Genomic DNA, 14,974 nt, shown 5'->3' on the forward strand with positions numbered 1-14,974 from the left:
AGAAACTACTCAGCTGGCAAATATTCAAAACCACGTTTTGCTCACAGATCTTACAGCAAGTTTTCCCTCAGCAAACAAAAGATTAAACAGCAACAACAAGCAGAAATAATACTCACAAGTCTGAACCATCTTCTACGGGATTTTCCCGTACCGGCCGACACCGCCGGACCCGGCGGGCACACCCGCTGCCCCCGCTCCAGCTGCCCGCCAAGCGGCGGCGCCGGCCGCGCCACCCACGCGTGCCCACAAGCGGCCTCGCCGTCCCCGCCCGCCCGCCGGGCACAAGACGGACCCCAGCGCAGCCCCGCCCGGGCACCGGGACAGCGCGGAAGCGTCGCGGCGCCGGTTACCGAGCGGCAGCAGCAGCAGCTGAGAGGGGCTGCTGCTCGCCTTGGCCGCCATGCTGGACACAGACCCGACCAATCGCTACCGCCTCCCGCAAAGACCGACCCAGCAGCCCCGACGAGCGGATGGCAGAGCCGTCGCTCCTCGGCCCCGCCCCGTGTTCGGGCAAAGGCGGGAACGAGCGGGAGTCGCGCGGTTTGGCTGCTCCCGAGAGAGAGTTGGAGGGAAAACTCTTCCCGCCCCTGTCCCTTCTTCTCCAGCCGGGCAGCCTCCTGGAGCTGCCGCCGCTACAACCGCTGCCGACAGCCCGGTGGCCCCGCTGTGCCAGCCCACCCTTCCATGGGGCTTTTTCCTTGTGCGTGGAGTGTCCGGTGGAGACTTTTCAGTGCTGTGTGTCACAGCTGTTTTATGTGCTGATTTTTCTCCCACCCTATTTTCTCATTAACTCACAAGAAGGTTGTTGCAAGAAGGATTTCTGGAAACGCTTGAACATCCATAGAATTGGCTTGGAGCCAGAAAAGCACTGTCTCTTCAAACACGTTTTGCATTCTTAACACTACAGCACTCAAGAAAATCGGTATTTCCACTTCTACAGCCATTGCACGTTCTGTGGCGGGTCACAGTCCAGAAGAACCGAGCCTTCCTAAGCTCTGTCCTCTGCCTCGGAGGGTGACGCTCCCTCCAGAAACGCCCCCACCTCTCAGAGGAGGGACAGCTGCTGCTGTCCCGGGGCTGCAGGCTGGGCTCTCAAACGAGCCGAGTTCCCAGGGCACTCCCAACAACTCGGCTTTCGGCTCCTGGAGTGAAATGCAACCTTTGCAACCACCTGATGCCGCTGCCCTGCTGGGCTGGGCACAGGAGCCCTTCGCCGTGACCAGGGCAGGGACATGCCACGCTGGGCTTGACTCCCTGCGGAGCTGCAGGGCTGGTGTGTCATCCTGCAGCAGGGGGGGATGAAGTGCCAGCGGGGGCAGTGACAGTGACTGTGCCAGTCAGCGCCGGCAGGCGACAGGAACAACCACGAAGCCACTAATGAAATACATGCAAAGAGTACAGCACGGGAAAGAGCACTGGATCAGCACCCGGTGGATTGTCCCTTCGTTTTCTGTCGACTATCAGTGTTCTTTATGGAATTATTGATTTCTTTTTACTGATGTATGGCCGGTCATTTTAATACGTTTGGGGATTTTTTGGATATTAGTTTTCCTTTCTTTTACAAGGGGAAAATGGTGTGGGACAAATTTTTATTCAGACATGGTACAGGACTAACACTGTTTTTGCCAGTGCCTAACCAGACTCTATTGAATGGAGCTTGGGACTCCGTAACAGGGCTGTAGGAAGAAGTACTGGAAGTAAGGCTGGACTGGCAACAAATCCACACTGTGTTTTGGCAAAAAAGGGACACGGTTAGGTTGATTACTCCCCTGTCTTGTAGACGACAGGGACTGATTTGGGGCCAGCACCCCAAAGGCTTCCTCCCAAGGGTGCTGGGCAGAGTTGGGGTGGGCGGGGCTGCACACGCCTGGCTCTGTCACCCCCGTGTCACAATGCCAGCACCCGGCAATGCAGCACTCACAATGCCCCGAGCAGGATCAAAAGGACCAGCCAGGTCCCGTGTCCACCGCCAGAGCTGGCCCGGGGGCAGCCCCAGCACATCCCAGAGGAAGCACTTGAGGAGCTGGTGGAATCACAGGGCAGGGGCTGAGGGAGGAAGACCTTGCATGAGGCTGCTGGAGGTTCTCCACTGCAAGGTGATCTGCTGGCAGGGCCACCTTCCAAGCTCAGCTCATGGATGGAAATCCTTTTGAGCTGGATAGCAGTGGAGAGACCAAGGGAATTTCTTCTGTGCTTTGGAACACCCACTGGTGTCCCACCAGGCACGGGAAGGAGTCTTGCCCCCAAGGTCCATCAGCTCAGAGGCATTTGGGCACTCTCGGAAGTCCAGGAGATGGCTCCAGCTCAAGGGAGGACACGATAGGGCTTGGGCAGGTCCTGGGAGGCGTGAGCAGCCTGTGGGACAAGGAGCCAGGTCTGGCTCCCATGCTCAGGGAACAGCCGATCGCCAGCACTGGGGTCAGGAAGGAATTTTTTCCCCCGGGGCAGATTGGCCCTGGTCCCCGGGGGTTTTTTGCCTTCCTCTGCAGCATGGAGCATGACCACTCTGCAGAGCTCCTCTGGGCCCTTTTGGCTCGGGTCCTGCCTGCTGCTCAAGCACCAGGAAGATGGCCTCTCGTGCCCTGCAGCTGGGGGGAGGAAGGCTTTTTTTTCCCCCAGGTGAGACAGCAAGCGTCTCCGGGGGTTTTTTGCCTTCCTCTGCAGCGTTGAGCACGGCCCCTTGCCACGGCTTCTTTGGGCCATTTGGGCTGGGTGCCTGCTGCTCCACGAGGTGGCCCTAAACTTAGTTAGAACAGTCTGCCTAAACCAGCATAGAACAACTCACCTAAACCAACCTTCAACAACCTAGACCAGTCTGCCTTAAAAAACTTCAATCAGCCACCAACAACCTAAGCAGAACCTTAAACAATCTACAACAAATTACCTAAACCAACCTAAACCAAACAAAAGAAACCAACCTAAACACCCTAAAACAAACCTACCCAAACCAAATGATCTAAAAAATCCTACCTAAAACAAGCTAAAACTACATAAACCGGCATTTCTCAGCCAACCTTAAGCAACCTGTAACCAAACAAGCTAAACACACCGAAACCAATCAATCTTAACCTAAAACAACCATTAAACAATCTCAAACAACCTCAAAACAATCTCATAAAGGACAAAACTACCTAAAACAACCCATCTAAACAAACCTCAAAAATATGAAACCAAATGACATAACCTGACCAAAATGACCTAAAGCAAACAATCCAAAGCTAAATAGAACCACTGAAACCAGCCTACAATCACCAGGCTAAAAACCCATCTAAATCAACTCAACTTCAACAACGAAGCTAAAACACCCTAAAAAACCTCAACAACCAAACTCCAACCACCAGCCACCCTACCCCATGCAGTGTCTCACTTGGATGTGTCTGCAGTCTTGGAAGCTTGACTACCCCAGGTTCTCCTACTAATGGACCCTGAGCTTGTTTGCAGGTTCTCAAGCACAGCGCAGCTACCGTATCCCCTTGACCTAGCAATGGTTCGCCTCTAGCGGGGAAGGTCGTCCTCTTTGAGCAAGGCAGGGAAACACGGGGAGCAGGGAAGGAGGAAGGGGACATCTGCTGAGACAGCAGAAACAGCCCAAGCCAGCCTAGTGATTAGTGGGGGGACACGTGTCCCAGCGAGACTGCAGTCACATCCAAATCATCCAGACACAACCTAAAACCAACAAAACACAATGTCAATCTCACCAAAGCACCTAAAGCACCCTCAACAACCAATCTAAACCACCCCAACCTGAAGGAACCCATCTTCAAAACACGCCATGAAAATAACACTGCCTAGAACAACCTACCAAAAAGTAACTAAACCAACCTAAACCAAACCACCTGAACCAACCTCAACAGAAACCCTTCAAGCAACCTCAACCATGCAAACCAAACCTGCCTAAACCAACTTACCTGAAAACACAGACACCCACCAACCCACCTAAACTGCCTAGTGAAAAGAAACAACCTAAAATAACCAACCAACCATCCAACTTCAAATCATCTAAACAAACCTCAACCAAACTCCTGAAAACGGCCTCAACGAAAACAGCTTCAGATACGCCACCTACAACCACCAACGGAAGACACCTTCAACCAAAAATCACCTACATCAAGCAACCTGAACCCACCAGCCAGCCTTCAACAACCAGCCTCTCACAACCACCCTCAAAGAACCTGCCTCAAACCAACCTCAAACGACCGCAACAAACGGAACCAAGCTACTAAAACCAGAAACCTAAACCAAACTAACACAACCAGGGCTAAAGAATCGGCAGAAAACAGCACCAACCAAAGAACCCAGCAAAACCAAGAAAAAGAAACCTCCGAAGCTAAACAACATAGATCAGTGGTAAGTAAATCACATCACACAACCTAAACCAACCCACCTAATCTAGCCATCCAAAACCAAGCTAAACCATCAAACCTGAAACAAGCAATCTAAGACCGCCAACCGAAACCAAACTGAACAAACCTTAACCTAAAACAACCAGCCTTCAGTGACCTACAAACACACAACCTACCAACAACGTCACACGGTGTCAAACAACCAGTCTCAAAAAGCCTACCAACACCAACTCAGAGAAACTGACCTAAACCAACCAAATGAAACCAACTTAGAAAAACCCAACAAAACCAAAACAACAATAGAAACAACATCAACAACAAAAACAGAACACCAAAGAAGGTAGAAAGAAACAGGCAAAACCCAAACAAGTTACACACAAAGAAGGCAGATGTAGGAAACAGCATGCAGAGATGTTGCCTGGGGACCCAGTGCTTTGGAGCAGCCACTGGTGTCCTGTCAGCAACAGGAAGGATTCGCAGCTGCCACTCGGCACCTCTCCCTGCCGGTAACACCAGCGCCTGGCAGGGACCAGAGCGCTTCTCGTGCACCCTGCCCAAGAAGCACAGCAGCCAAACAAGGTGCGCAAGGCAAAACATCTGCTTGTCATCGCTACGTGGGATGCTTTGGAAAAGATCCCACAGTACCACATACCTCTTCTTTGGTGCATGGTCAGTCCCGCGCCTCATTCTCAAGGTTCTCCCTCTTCAGGAACCAGGCAAAGCTTGGCCTCTATTCCTGCTGCTGCTCTCTGCAGCTCTGGGGCTTGCCTTTGCCAGCCTGCAAGGGCTGTTTTTTCAAGCTATCCTGAAGAATGCATCAGCCTGCTCCCGGCTACACGTGGGCTTGTGTTCAGGATTGTGAGCATTGGCTCTGAAAAAGAGTGAGAAACGGAAATGACATGGAATAACAGAACATGAAAAAACATAAAATGAAGTAAATTTAAAAAAAAAAAAAATTAGAAACACTTGTATCCATTGCGTTTTGTGTCCTGGAAAGTGGTTTTGAGGGAAGAGTGAAGGAAGGGAGAGGGAAAGGGGAAGGGCAGGGGGGAAGGGAAGAGAAGGCAGAAGAGAAAAGAAAGCCCTGACAGAGCCCTGAGGGCTCCATACCTGAAATTGTGCGGGTTTGACTGAAAGTGAACTCATTTTCTTCATGGAGTTAGATACCTTTCTTTTTACAGCTCACACAGTCATTATTTGAAATTAGTTTGAGAACACAAGGTAACAGCCCAGCACAGAGCTAATGTTTTTAATTGCTCCGGTCTGAGAGCCAAGGACATTCTGACTGCTCTGCCCCTAGGTGTGACGTATCGAGGAAGGGGGGCAGAGATGGGACAGAGCTGGACTGACATCCAGGCTGATCCATAAGAGTGTTTCATCCCATTAGCGTCATGGTAATTATTGAAGGAGGGAGGGGATCTTTCTCACTCTCTCAGGCGTGCCGTGTAATCTTGATAAACTGGCCACATGGGTCAAGAAAGCTACCTGGCAACCAAACAGATCCATTTCACTCTTCTGCTCAGCACATCAAGATTTGCCCTCTAAGTCTCGGCAATTTCTTGAATATCACCAATAACCAACACAGGTTTCAAATAGCAACGTGGCATGACAAAATAATACATACTTCTCTTTAAGTCCACTCGTTTTTTTAATCTTTGCCTAGACCTTCAGGAAATGTCAAACCAAACTAACTACTGAGCAGTTCAACACACAACCCACACAAAATAAAGGCTACCGCTTAGGAACCCGACGACAAGTATCAATCCTGCAACTGCTACTCTATGGCACGGCTGCCCTGAACCCATCACCCCCTAGAGATGAAGTCCAAGGGAGACCCCACTCAGCTGGCAAATATTCCAAAAACACAAACACGTTTTGCTCACAGATCTTACAGCAAGTTTTCCCTCAGCAAACAAAAGATTAAACAGCAACAACAAGCAGAAATAATACTCACAAGTCCGTAACATCTTCTATGCTTGAACATCCATAGAAGTGGCTTGGAGCCAAAAAAGCACTGTCTCTTCACACACGTTTTGCATTCTTAACACTATGGCGCTAAAGAAATATCAGAATCCCTTAGCAGAGTAGAATTCTGCAATACAACTCCCAGGTTTGTCGTGCTGGTAAAACATATTGTCCAAAGATCTGCAGCTGTTGCTCTCTCCTTAAGACAAAAGGCCAAGGAGTCAGTTCCACCAGAGGCAAACCAAACCTAAGCACTGACAGGACTGCAGAGCAAAACGGCCCCGCAATGGGGCCTCGTGGCCCTGGGGCCGCCATGCCGGCCACCGCAGCGTCCGTTGGGGCCGCCACGAGCCCCTGTGATGGCAGTTGGAGCCCAGCTGTGCCAGCCGCGACATCGCTAGCGGAGAAGACCCCGAGAAGACAGCGCGGATCGACTCGAAAAAGCAAGAGAAGGCTCAGGCACCCCCCGGCATGGCTCCGCCGCCCAAACAACGGCGGCTGCCTGTGCGGAGCAGCAACACCGCCCACAGGCAGGAGGAGCCAATGGAGGTTGACCCACCCCGGGAAGAGGCGGAGCCCATGGAGGTGGATCCGCCTCGGCAGGAGGAGGAGGAGGCGATGGAGGTGGATCCGCCTCAGGCGGGGCTGCAGGGGCCTTCCAGCAGCACGGCCGGACTGCCTGCGGCGCCGTGGTGCCCGAAGCGCCGCAGGACGGCCGGGGGCTCTCCCAGAGCCCCCAAACAGGCGCCTGGCCGCAAGCGGCGCCGCCCCCGCAGCCGCCACTAGCCCCCTCCGGGGATGGGCCGGACCAGCAGCCGCTCTGGAGCCACAGGTGAGCCCGGCTTCCCAGCCCGCACCCCCGGCCCTCATGCCGGGGCATCTCCTCTGCCCTGGGGCCTGGGGAAGAGGCGAGGAGACTCGCTGCCATCTTCTGCTCGGCAGCCCCAGAGCGCCGGGGGACACCCTAGGAGCCACCAGACAGCGGGGGACAGCACCACCGACCCGAGGACAGCGCTGGAGGCCTTTGGGCACTTGCCCAAGGCCGGGAGACGGCTCCAGCTCAAGGTAGGAGAGGGGAGGGTAGGAGAGGGGAGGGTAGGAGAGGGGAGGGTAGGAGAGGGGAGGGTAGGAGAGGGGAGGGCTTGGGCAGGTCCTGGGAGGCGTGAGCAGCCTGTGGGACAAGGAGCCAGGTCTGGCTCACATGCTCAGGGAACAGCCGATCGCCAGCACTGGGGTCAGGAAGGAATTTTCCCCCGGGGCAGATTGGCCCTGGTCCCCGGGGGTTTTTTGCCTTCCTCTGCAGCATGGAGCATGACCACTTTGCAGAGCTCCTCTGGGCCCTTTTGGCTCGGGTCCTGCCTGCTGCTCAAGCACCAGGAAGATGGCCTCTCGTGCCCTGCAGCTGGGGGGAGGAAGGCTTTTTTTCCCCCCATGTGGGACAGCAAGCGTCTCCGGGGGTTTTTTGCCTTCCTCTGCAGCACTGAGCACGGCCCCTTGCCACGGCTTCTTGGGGCCATTTGGGCTGGGTGCCTGCTGCTCCACGAGGTGGCCCTAAACTTAGCTAGAACAGCCTCCCTAAACCCACGTAGAACTAACCTAACCAACGTTAAAGCAGTGCAACCAACTAACCACCCTTCCAGAAGCTAAAATAAAATGAAAATAAACACTTGTATCCCGTGTGTTTTGTGTCCTTGAAAGTGTTTTGGAGACGGGAGGGGGAGGCGGGGAGAGGCGGGAGGGGGGGTGGACGGGGGGGAGGCGGGAGGGGGGAGAAGGGCACGGCTGCCCTGAACCCATCACCCCCTAGAGATGAAGTCCAAGGGAGAAACTACTCAGCTGGCAAATATTCAAAACCACGTTTTGCTCACAGATCTTACAGCAAGTTTTCCCTCAGCAAACAAAAGATTAAACAGCAACAACAAGCAGAAATAATACTCACAAGTCTGAACCATCTTCTACGGGATTTTCCCGTACCGGCCGACACCGCCGGACCCGGCGGGCACACCCGCTGCCCCCGCTCCAGCTGCCCGCCAAGCGGCGGCGCCGGCCGCGCCACCCACGCGTGCCCACAAGCGGCCTCGCCGTCCCCGCCCGCCCGCCGGGCACAAGACGGACCCCAGCGCAGCCCCGCCCGGGCACCGGGACAGCGCGGAAGCGTCGCGGCGCCGGTTCCCGAGCGGCAGCAGCAGCAGCAGCAGCTGAGAGGGGCTGCTGCTCGCCTTGGCCGCCATGCTGGACACAGACCCGACCAATCGCTACCGCCTCCCGCAAAGACCGACCCAGCAGCCCCGACGAGCGGATGGCAGAGCCGTCGCTCCTCGGCCCCGCCCCGTGTTCGGGCAAAGGCGGGAACGAGCGGGAGTCGCGCGGTTTGGCTGCTCCCGAGAGAGAGTTGGAGGGAAAACTCTTCCCGCCCCTGTCCCTTCTTCTCCAGCCGGGCAGCCTCCTGGAGCTGCCGCCGCTACAACCGCTGCCGACAGCCCGGTGGCCCCGCTGTGCCAGCCCACCCTTCCATGGGGCTTTTTCCTTGTGCGTGGAGTGTCCGGTGGAGACTTTTCAGTGCTGTGTGTCACAGCTGGTTTATGTGCTGATTTTTCTCCCACCCTATTTTCTCATTAACTCACAAGAAGGTTGTTGCAAGAAGGATTTCTGGAAACGCTTGAACATCCATAGAATTGGCTTGGAGCCAGAAAAGCACTGTCTCTTCAAACACGTTTTGCATTCTTAACACTACAGCACTCAAGAAAATCGGTATTTCCACTTCTACAGCCATTGCACGTTCTGTGGCGGGTCACAGTCCAGAAGAACCGAGCCTTCCTAAGCTCTGTCCTCTGCCTCGGAGGGTGACGCTCCCTCCAGAAACGCCCCCACCTCTCAGAGGAGGGACAGCTGCTGCTGTCCCGGGGCTGCAGGCTGGGCTCTCAAAGGAGCCGAGTTCCCAGGGCACTCCCAACAACTCGGCTTTCGGCTCCTGGAGTGAAATGCAACCTTTGCAACCACCTGATGCCGCTGCCCTGCTGGGCTGGGCACAGGAGCCCTTCGCCGTGACCAGGGCAGGGACATGCCACGCTGGGCTTGACTCCCTGCGGAGCTGCAGGGCTGGTGTGTCATCCTGCAGCAGGGGGGGATGAAGTGCCAGCGGGGGCAGTGACAGTGACTGTGCCAGTCAGCGCCGGCAGGCGACAGGAACAACCACGAAGCCACTAATGAAATACATGCAAAGAGTACAGCACGGGAAAGAGCACTGGATCAGCACCCGGTGGATTGTCCCTTCGTTTTCTGTCGACTATCAGTGTTCTTTATGGAATTATTGATTTCTTTTTACTGATGTATGGCCGGTCATTTTAATACGTTTGGGGATTTTTTGGATATTAGTTTTCCTTTCTTTTACAAGGGGAAAATGGTGTGGGACAAATTTTTATTCAGACATGGTACAGGACTAACACTGTTTTTGCCAGTGCCTAACCAGACTCTATTGAATGGAGCTTGGGACTCCGTAACAGGGCTGTAGGAAGAAGTACTGGAAGTAAGGCTGGACTGGCAACAAATCCACACTGTGTTTTGGCAAAAAAGGGACACGGTTAGGTTGATTACTCCCCTGTCTTGTAGACGACAGGGACTGATTTGGGGCCAGCACCCCAAAGGCTTCCTCCCAAGGGTGCTGGGCAGAGTTGGGGTGGGCGGGGCTGCACACGCCTGGCTCTGTCACCCCCGTGTCACAATGCCAGCACCCGGCAATGCAGCACTCACAATGCCCCGAGCAGGATCAAAAGGACCAGCCAGGTCCCGTGTCCACCGCCAGAGCTGGCCCGGGGGCAGCCCCAGCACATCCCAGAGGAAGCACTTGAGGAGCTGGTGGAATCACAGGGCAGGGGCTGAGGGAGGAAGACCTTGCATGAGGCTGCTGGAGGTTCTCCACTGCAAGGTGATCTGCTGGCAGGGCCACCTTCCAAGCTCAGCTCATGGATGGAAATCCTTTTGAGCTGGATAGCAGTGGAGAGACCAAGGGAATTTCTTCTGTGCTTTGGAACACCCACTGGTGTCCCACCAGGCACGGGAAGGAGTCTTGCCCCCAAGGTCCATCAGCTCAGAGGCATTTGGGCACTCTCGGAAGTCCAGGAGATGGCTCCAGCTCAAGGGAGGACACGATAGGGCTTGGGCAGGTCCTGGGAGGCGTGAGCAGCCTGTGGGACAAGGAGCCAGGTCTGGCTCCCATGCTCAGGGAACAGCCGATCGCCAGCACTGGGGTCAGGAAGGAATTTTTTCCCCCGGGGCAGATTGGCCCTGGTCCCCGGGGGTTTTTTGCCTTCCTCTGCAGCATGGAGCATGACCACTCTGCAGAGCTCCTCTGGGCCCTTTTGGCTCGGGTCCTGCCTGCTGCTCAAGCACCAGGAAGATGGCCTCTCGTGCCCTGCAGCTGGGGGGAGGAAGGCTTTTTTTTCCCCCAGGTGAGACAGCAAGCGTCTCCGGGGGTTTTTTGCCTTCCTCTGCAGCGTTGAGCACGGCCCCTTGCCACGGCTTCTTTGGGCCATTTGGGCTGGGTGCCTGCTGCTCCACGAGGTGGCCCTAAACTTAGTTAGAACAGTCTGCCTAAACCAGCATAGAACAACTCACCTAAACCAACCTTCAACAACCTAGACCAGTCTGCCTTAAAAAACTTCAATCAGCCACCAACAACCTAAGCAGAACCTTAAACAATCTACAACAAATTACCTAAACCAACCTAAACCAAACAAAAGAAACCAACCTAAACACCCTAAAACAAACCTACCCAAACCAAATGATCTAAAAAATCCTACCTAAAACAAGCTAAAACTACATAAACCGGCATTTCTCAGCCAACCTTAAGCAACCTGTAACCAAACAAGCTAAACAAACCGAAACCAATCAATCTTAACCTAAAACAACCATTAAACAATCTCAAACAACCTCAAAACAATCTCATAAAGGACAAAACTACCTAAAACAACCCATCTAAACAAACCTCAAAAATATGAAACCAAATGACATAACCTGACCAAAATGACCTAAAGCAAACAATCCAAAGCTAAATAGAACCACTGAAACCAGCCTACAATCACCAGGCTAAAAACCCATCTAAATCAACTCAACTTCAACAACGAAGCTAAAACACCCTAAAAAACCTCAACAACCAAACTCCAACCACCAGCCACCCTACCCCATGCAGTGTCTCACTTGGATGTGTCTGCAGTCTTGGAAGCTTGACTACCCCAGGTTCTCCTACTAATGGACCCTGAGCTTGTTTGCAGGTTCTCAAGCACAGCGCAGCTACCGTATCCCCTTGACCTAGCAATGGTTTGCCTCTAGCGGGGAAGGTCGTCCTCTTTGAGCAAGGCAGGGAAACACGGGGAGCAGGGAAGGAGGAAGGGGACATCTGCTGAGACAGCAGAAACAGCCCAAGCCAGCCTAGTGATTAGTGGGGGGACACGTGTCCCAGCGAGACTGCAGTCACATCCAAATCATCCAGACACAACCTAAAACCAACAAAACACAATGTCAGTCTCACCAAAGCACCTAAAGCACCCTCAACAACCAATCTAAACCACCCCAACCTGAAGGAACCCATCTTCAAAACACGCCATGAAAATAACACTGCCTAGAACAACCTACCAAAAAGTAACTAAACCAACCTAAACCAAACCACCTGAACCAACCTCAACAGAAACCCTTCAAGCAACCTCAACCATGCAAACCAAACCTGCCTAAACCAACTTACCTGAAAACACAGACACCCACCAACCCACCTAAACTGCCTAGTGAAAAGAAACAACCTAAAATAACCAACCAACCATCCAACTTCAAATCATCTAAACAAACCTCAACCAAACTCCTGAAAACGGCCTCAACGAAAACAGCTTCAGATACGCCACCTACAACCACCAACGGAAGACACCTTCAACCAAAAATCACCTACATCAAGCAACCTGAACCCACCAGCCAGCCTTCAACCACCAGCCTCTCACAGCCACCCTCAAAGAACCTGCCTCAAACCAACCTCAAACGACCGCAACAAACGGAACCAAGCTACTAAAACCAGAAACCTAAACCAAACTAACACAACCAGGGCTAAAGAATCGGCAGAAAACAGCACCAACCAAAGAACCCAGCAAAACCAAGAAAAAGAAACCTCCGAAGCTAAACAACATAGATCAGTGGTAAGTAAATCACATCACACAACCTAAACCAACCCACCTAATCTAGCCATCCAAAACCAAGCTAAACCATCAAACCTGAAACAAGCAATCTAAGACCGCCAACCGAAACCAAACTGAACAAACCTTAACCTAAAACAACCAGCCTTCAGTGACCTACAAACACACAACCTACCAACAACGTCACACGGTGTCAAACAACCAGTCTCAAAAAGCCTACCAACACCAACTCAGAGAAACTGACCTAAACCAACCAAATGAAACCAACTTAGAAAAACCCAACAAAACCAAAACAACAATAGAAACAACATCAACAACAAAAACAGAACACCAAAGAAGGTAGAAAGAAACAGGCAAAACCCAAACAAGTTACACACAAAGAAGGCAGATGTAGGAAACAGCATGCAGAGATGTTGCCTGGGGACCCAGTGCTTTGGAGCAGCCACTGGTGTCCTGTCAGCAACAGGAAGGATTCGCAGCTGCCACTCGGCACCTCTCCCTGCCGGTAACACCAGCGCCTGGCAGGGACCAGAGCGCTTCTCGTGCACCCTGCCCAAGAAGCACAGCAGCCAAACAAGGTGCGCAAGGCAAAACATCTGCTTGTCATCGCTACGTGGGATGCTTTGGAAAAGATCCCACAGTACCACATACCTCTTCTTTGGTGCATGGTCAGTCCCGCGCCTCATTCTCAAGGTTCTCCCTCTTCAGGAACCAGGCAAAGCTTGGCCTCTATTCCTGCTGCTGCTCTCTGCAGCTCTGGGGCTTGCCTTTGCCAGCCTGCAAGGGCTGTTTTTTCAAGCTATCCTGAAGAATGCATCAGCCTGCTCCCGGCTACACGTGGGCTTGTGTTCAGGATTGTGAGCATTGGCTCTGAAAAAGAGTGAGAAACGGAAATGACATGGAATAACAGAACATGAAAAAACATAAAATGAAGTAAATTTAAAAAAAAAAAAAATTAGAAACACTTGTATCCATTGCGTTTTGTGTCCTGGAAAGTGGTTTTGAGGGAAGAGTGAAGGAAGGGAGAGGGAAAGGGGAAGGGCAGGGGGGAAGGGAAGAGAAGGCAGAAGAGAAAAGAAAGCCCTGACAGAGCCCTGAGGGCTCCATACCTGAAATTGTGCGGGTTTGAGTGAAAGTGAACTCATTTTCTTCATGGAGTTAGATACCTTTCTTTTTACAGCTCACACAGTCATTATTTGAAATTAGTTTGAGAACACAAGGTAACAGCCCAGCACAGAGCTAATGTTTTTAATTGCTCCGGTCTGAGAGCCAAGGACATTCTGACTGCTCTGCCCCTAGGTGTGACGTATCGAGGAAGGGGGGCAGAGATGGGACAGAGCTGGACTGACATCCAGGCTGATCCATAAGAGTGTTTCATCCCATTAGCGTCATGGTAATTATTGAAGGAGGGAGGGGATCTTTCTCACTCTCTCAGGCGTGCCGTGTAATCTTGATAAACTGGCCACATGGGTCAAGAAAGCTACCTGGCAACCAAACAGATCCATTTCACTCTTCTGCTCAGCACATCAAGATTTGCCCTCTAAGTCTCGGCAATTTCTTGAATATCACCAATAACCAACACAGGTTTCAAATAGCAACGTGGCATGACAAAATAATACATACTTCTCTTTAAGTCCACTCGTTTTTTTAATCTTTGCCTAGACCTTCAGGAAATGTCAAACCAAACTAACTACTGAGCAGTTCAACACACAACCCACACAAAATAAAGGCTACCGCTTAGGAACCCGACGACAAGTATCAATCCTGCAACTGCTACTCTATGGCACGGCTGCCCTGAACCCATCACCCCCTAGAGATGAAGTCCAAGGGAGACCCCACTCAGCTGGCAAATATTCCAAAAACACAAACACGTTTTGCTCACAGATCTTACAGCAAGTTTTCCCTCAGCAAACAAAAGATTAAACAGCAACAACAAGCAGAAATAATACTCACAAGTCCGTAACATCTTCTATGCTTGAACATCCATAGAAGTGGCTTGGAGCCAAAAAAGCACTGTCTCTTCACACACGTTTTGCATTCTTAACACTATGGCGCTAAAGAAATATCAGAATCCCTTAGCAGAGTAGAATTCTGCAATACAACTCCCAGGTTTGTCGTGCTGGTAAAACATATTGTCCAAAGATCTGCAGCTGTTGCTCTCTCCTTAAGACAAAAGGCCAAGGAGTCAGTTCCACCAGAGGCAAACCAAACCTAAGCACTGACAGGACTGCAGAGCAAAACGGCCCCGCAATGGGGCCTCGTGGCCCTGGGGCCGCCATGCCGGCCACCGCAGCGTCCGTTGGGGCCGCCACGAGCCCCTGTGATGGCAGTTGGAGCCCAGCTGTGCCAGCCGCGACATCGCTAGCGGAGAAGACCCCGAGAAGACAGCGCGGATCGACTCGAAAAAGCAAGAGAAGGCTCAGGCACCCCCCGGCATGGCTCCGCCGCCCAAACAACGGCGGCTGCCTGTGCGGAGCAGCAACACCGCCCACA

The 14,974-nt window shown here is 52.6% G+C and overlaps 1 long non-coding RNA gene across 2 annotated transcripts in view; it reads right to left on the reverse strand.

Moving 5' to 3' along the window:
* Positions 1-14,932, reverse strand: part of LOC309437034 — a 50,581-nt gene extending 35,649 nt beyond the window's left edge. The window contains exons 1-3 of one of the 2 annotated variants that reach the window (XR_014183473.1): positions 14,435-14,932; positions 13,133-13,351; positions 4,996-5,214 (exon numbers count right to left, since the gene is read on the reverse strand). This is a non-coding gene — a long non-coding RNA (uncharacterized lncRNA). Of the gene's footprint in view, positions 1-4,995; positions 5,215-6,297; positions 6,545-13,132; positions 13,352-14,434 lie in introns of those variants that run through there. The other variant, XR_014183474.1, reaches the window with a different exon arrangement.
* Between the last annotated feature and the right edge of the window lie 42 nt (positions 14,933-14,974).

Source organism: Streptopelia decaocto, assembly GCF_964273445.1.
Source record: "Streptopelia decaocto genome assembly, chromosome: 2".
NCBI lineage: Eukaryota > Metazoa > Chordata > Aves > Columbiformes > Columbidae > Streptopelia > Streptopelia decaocto.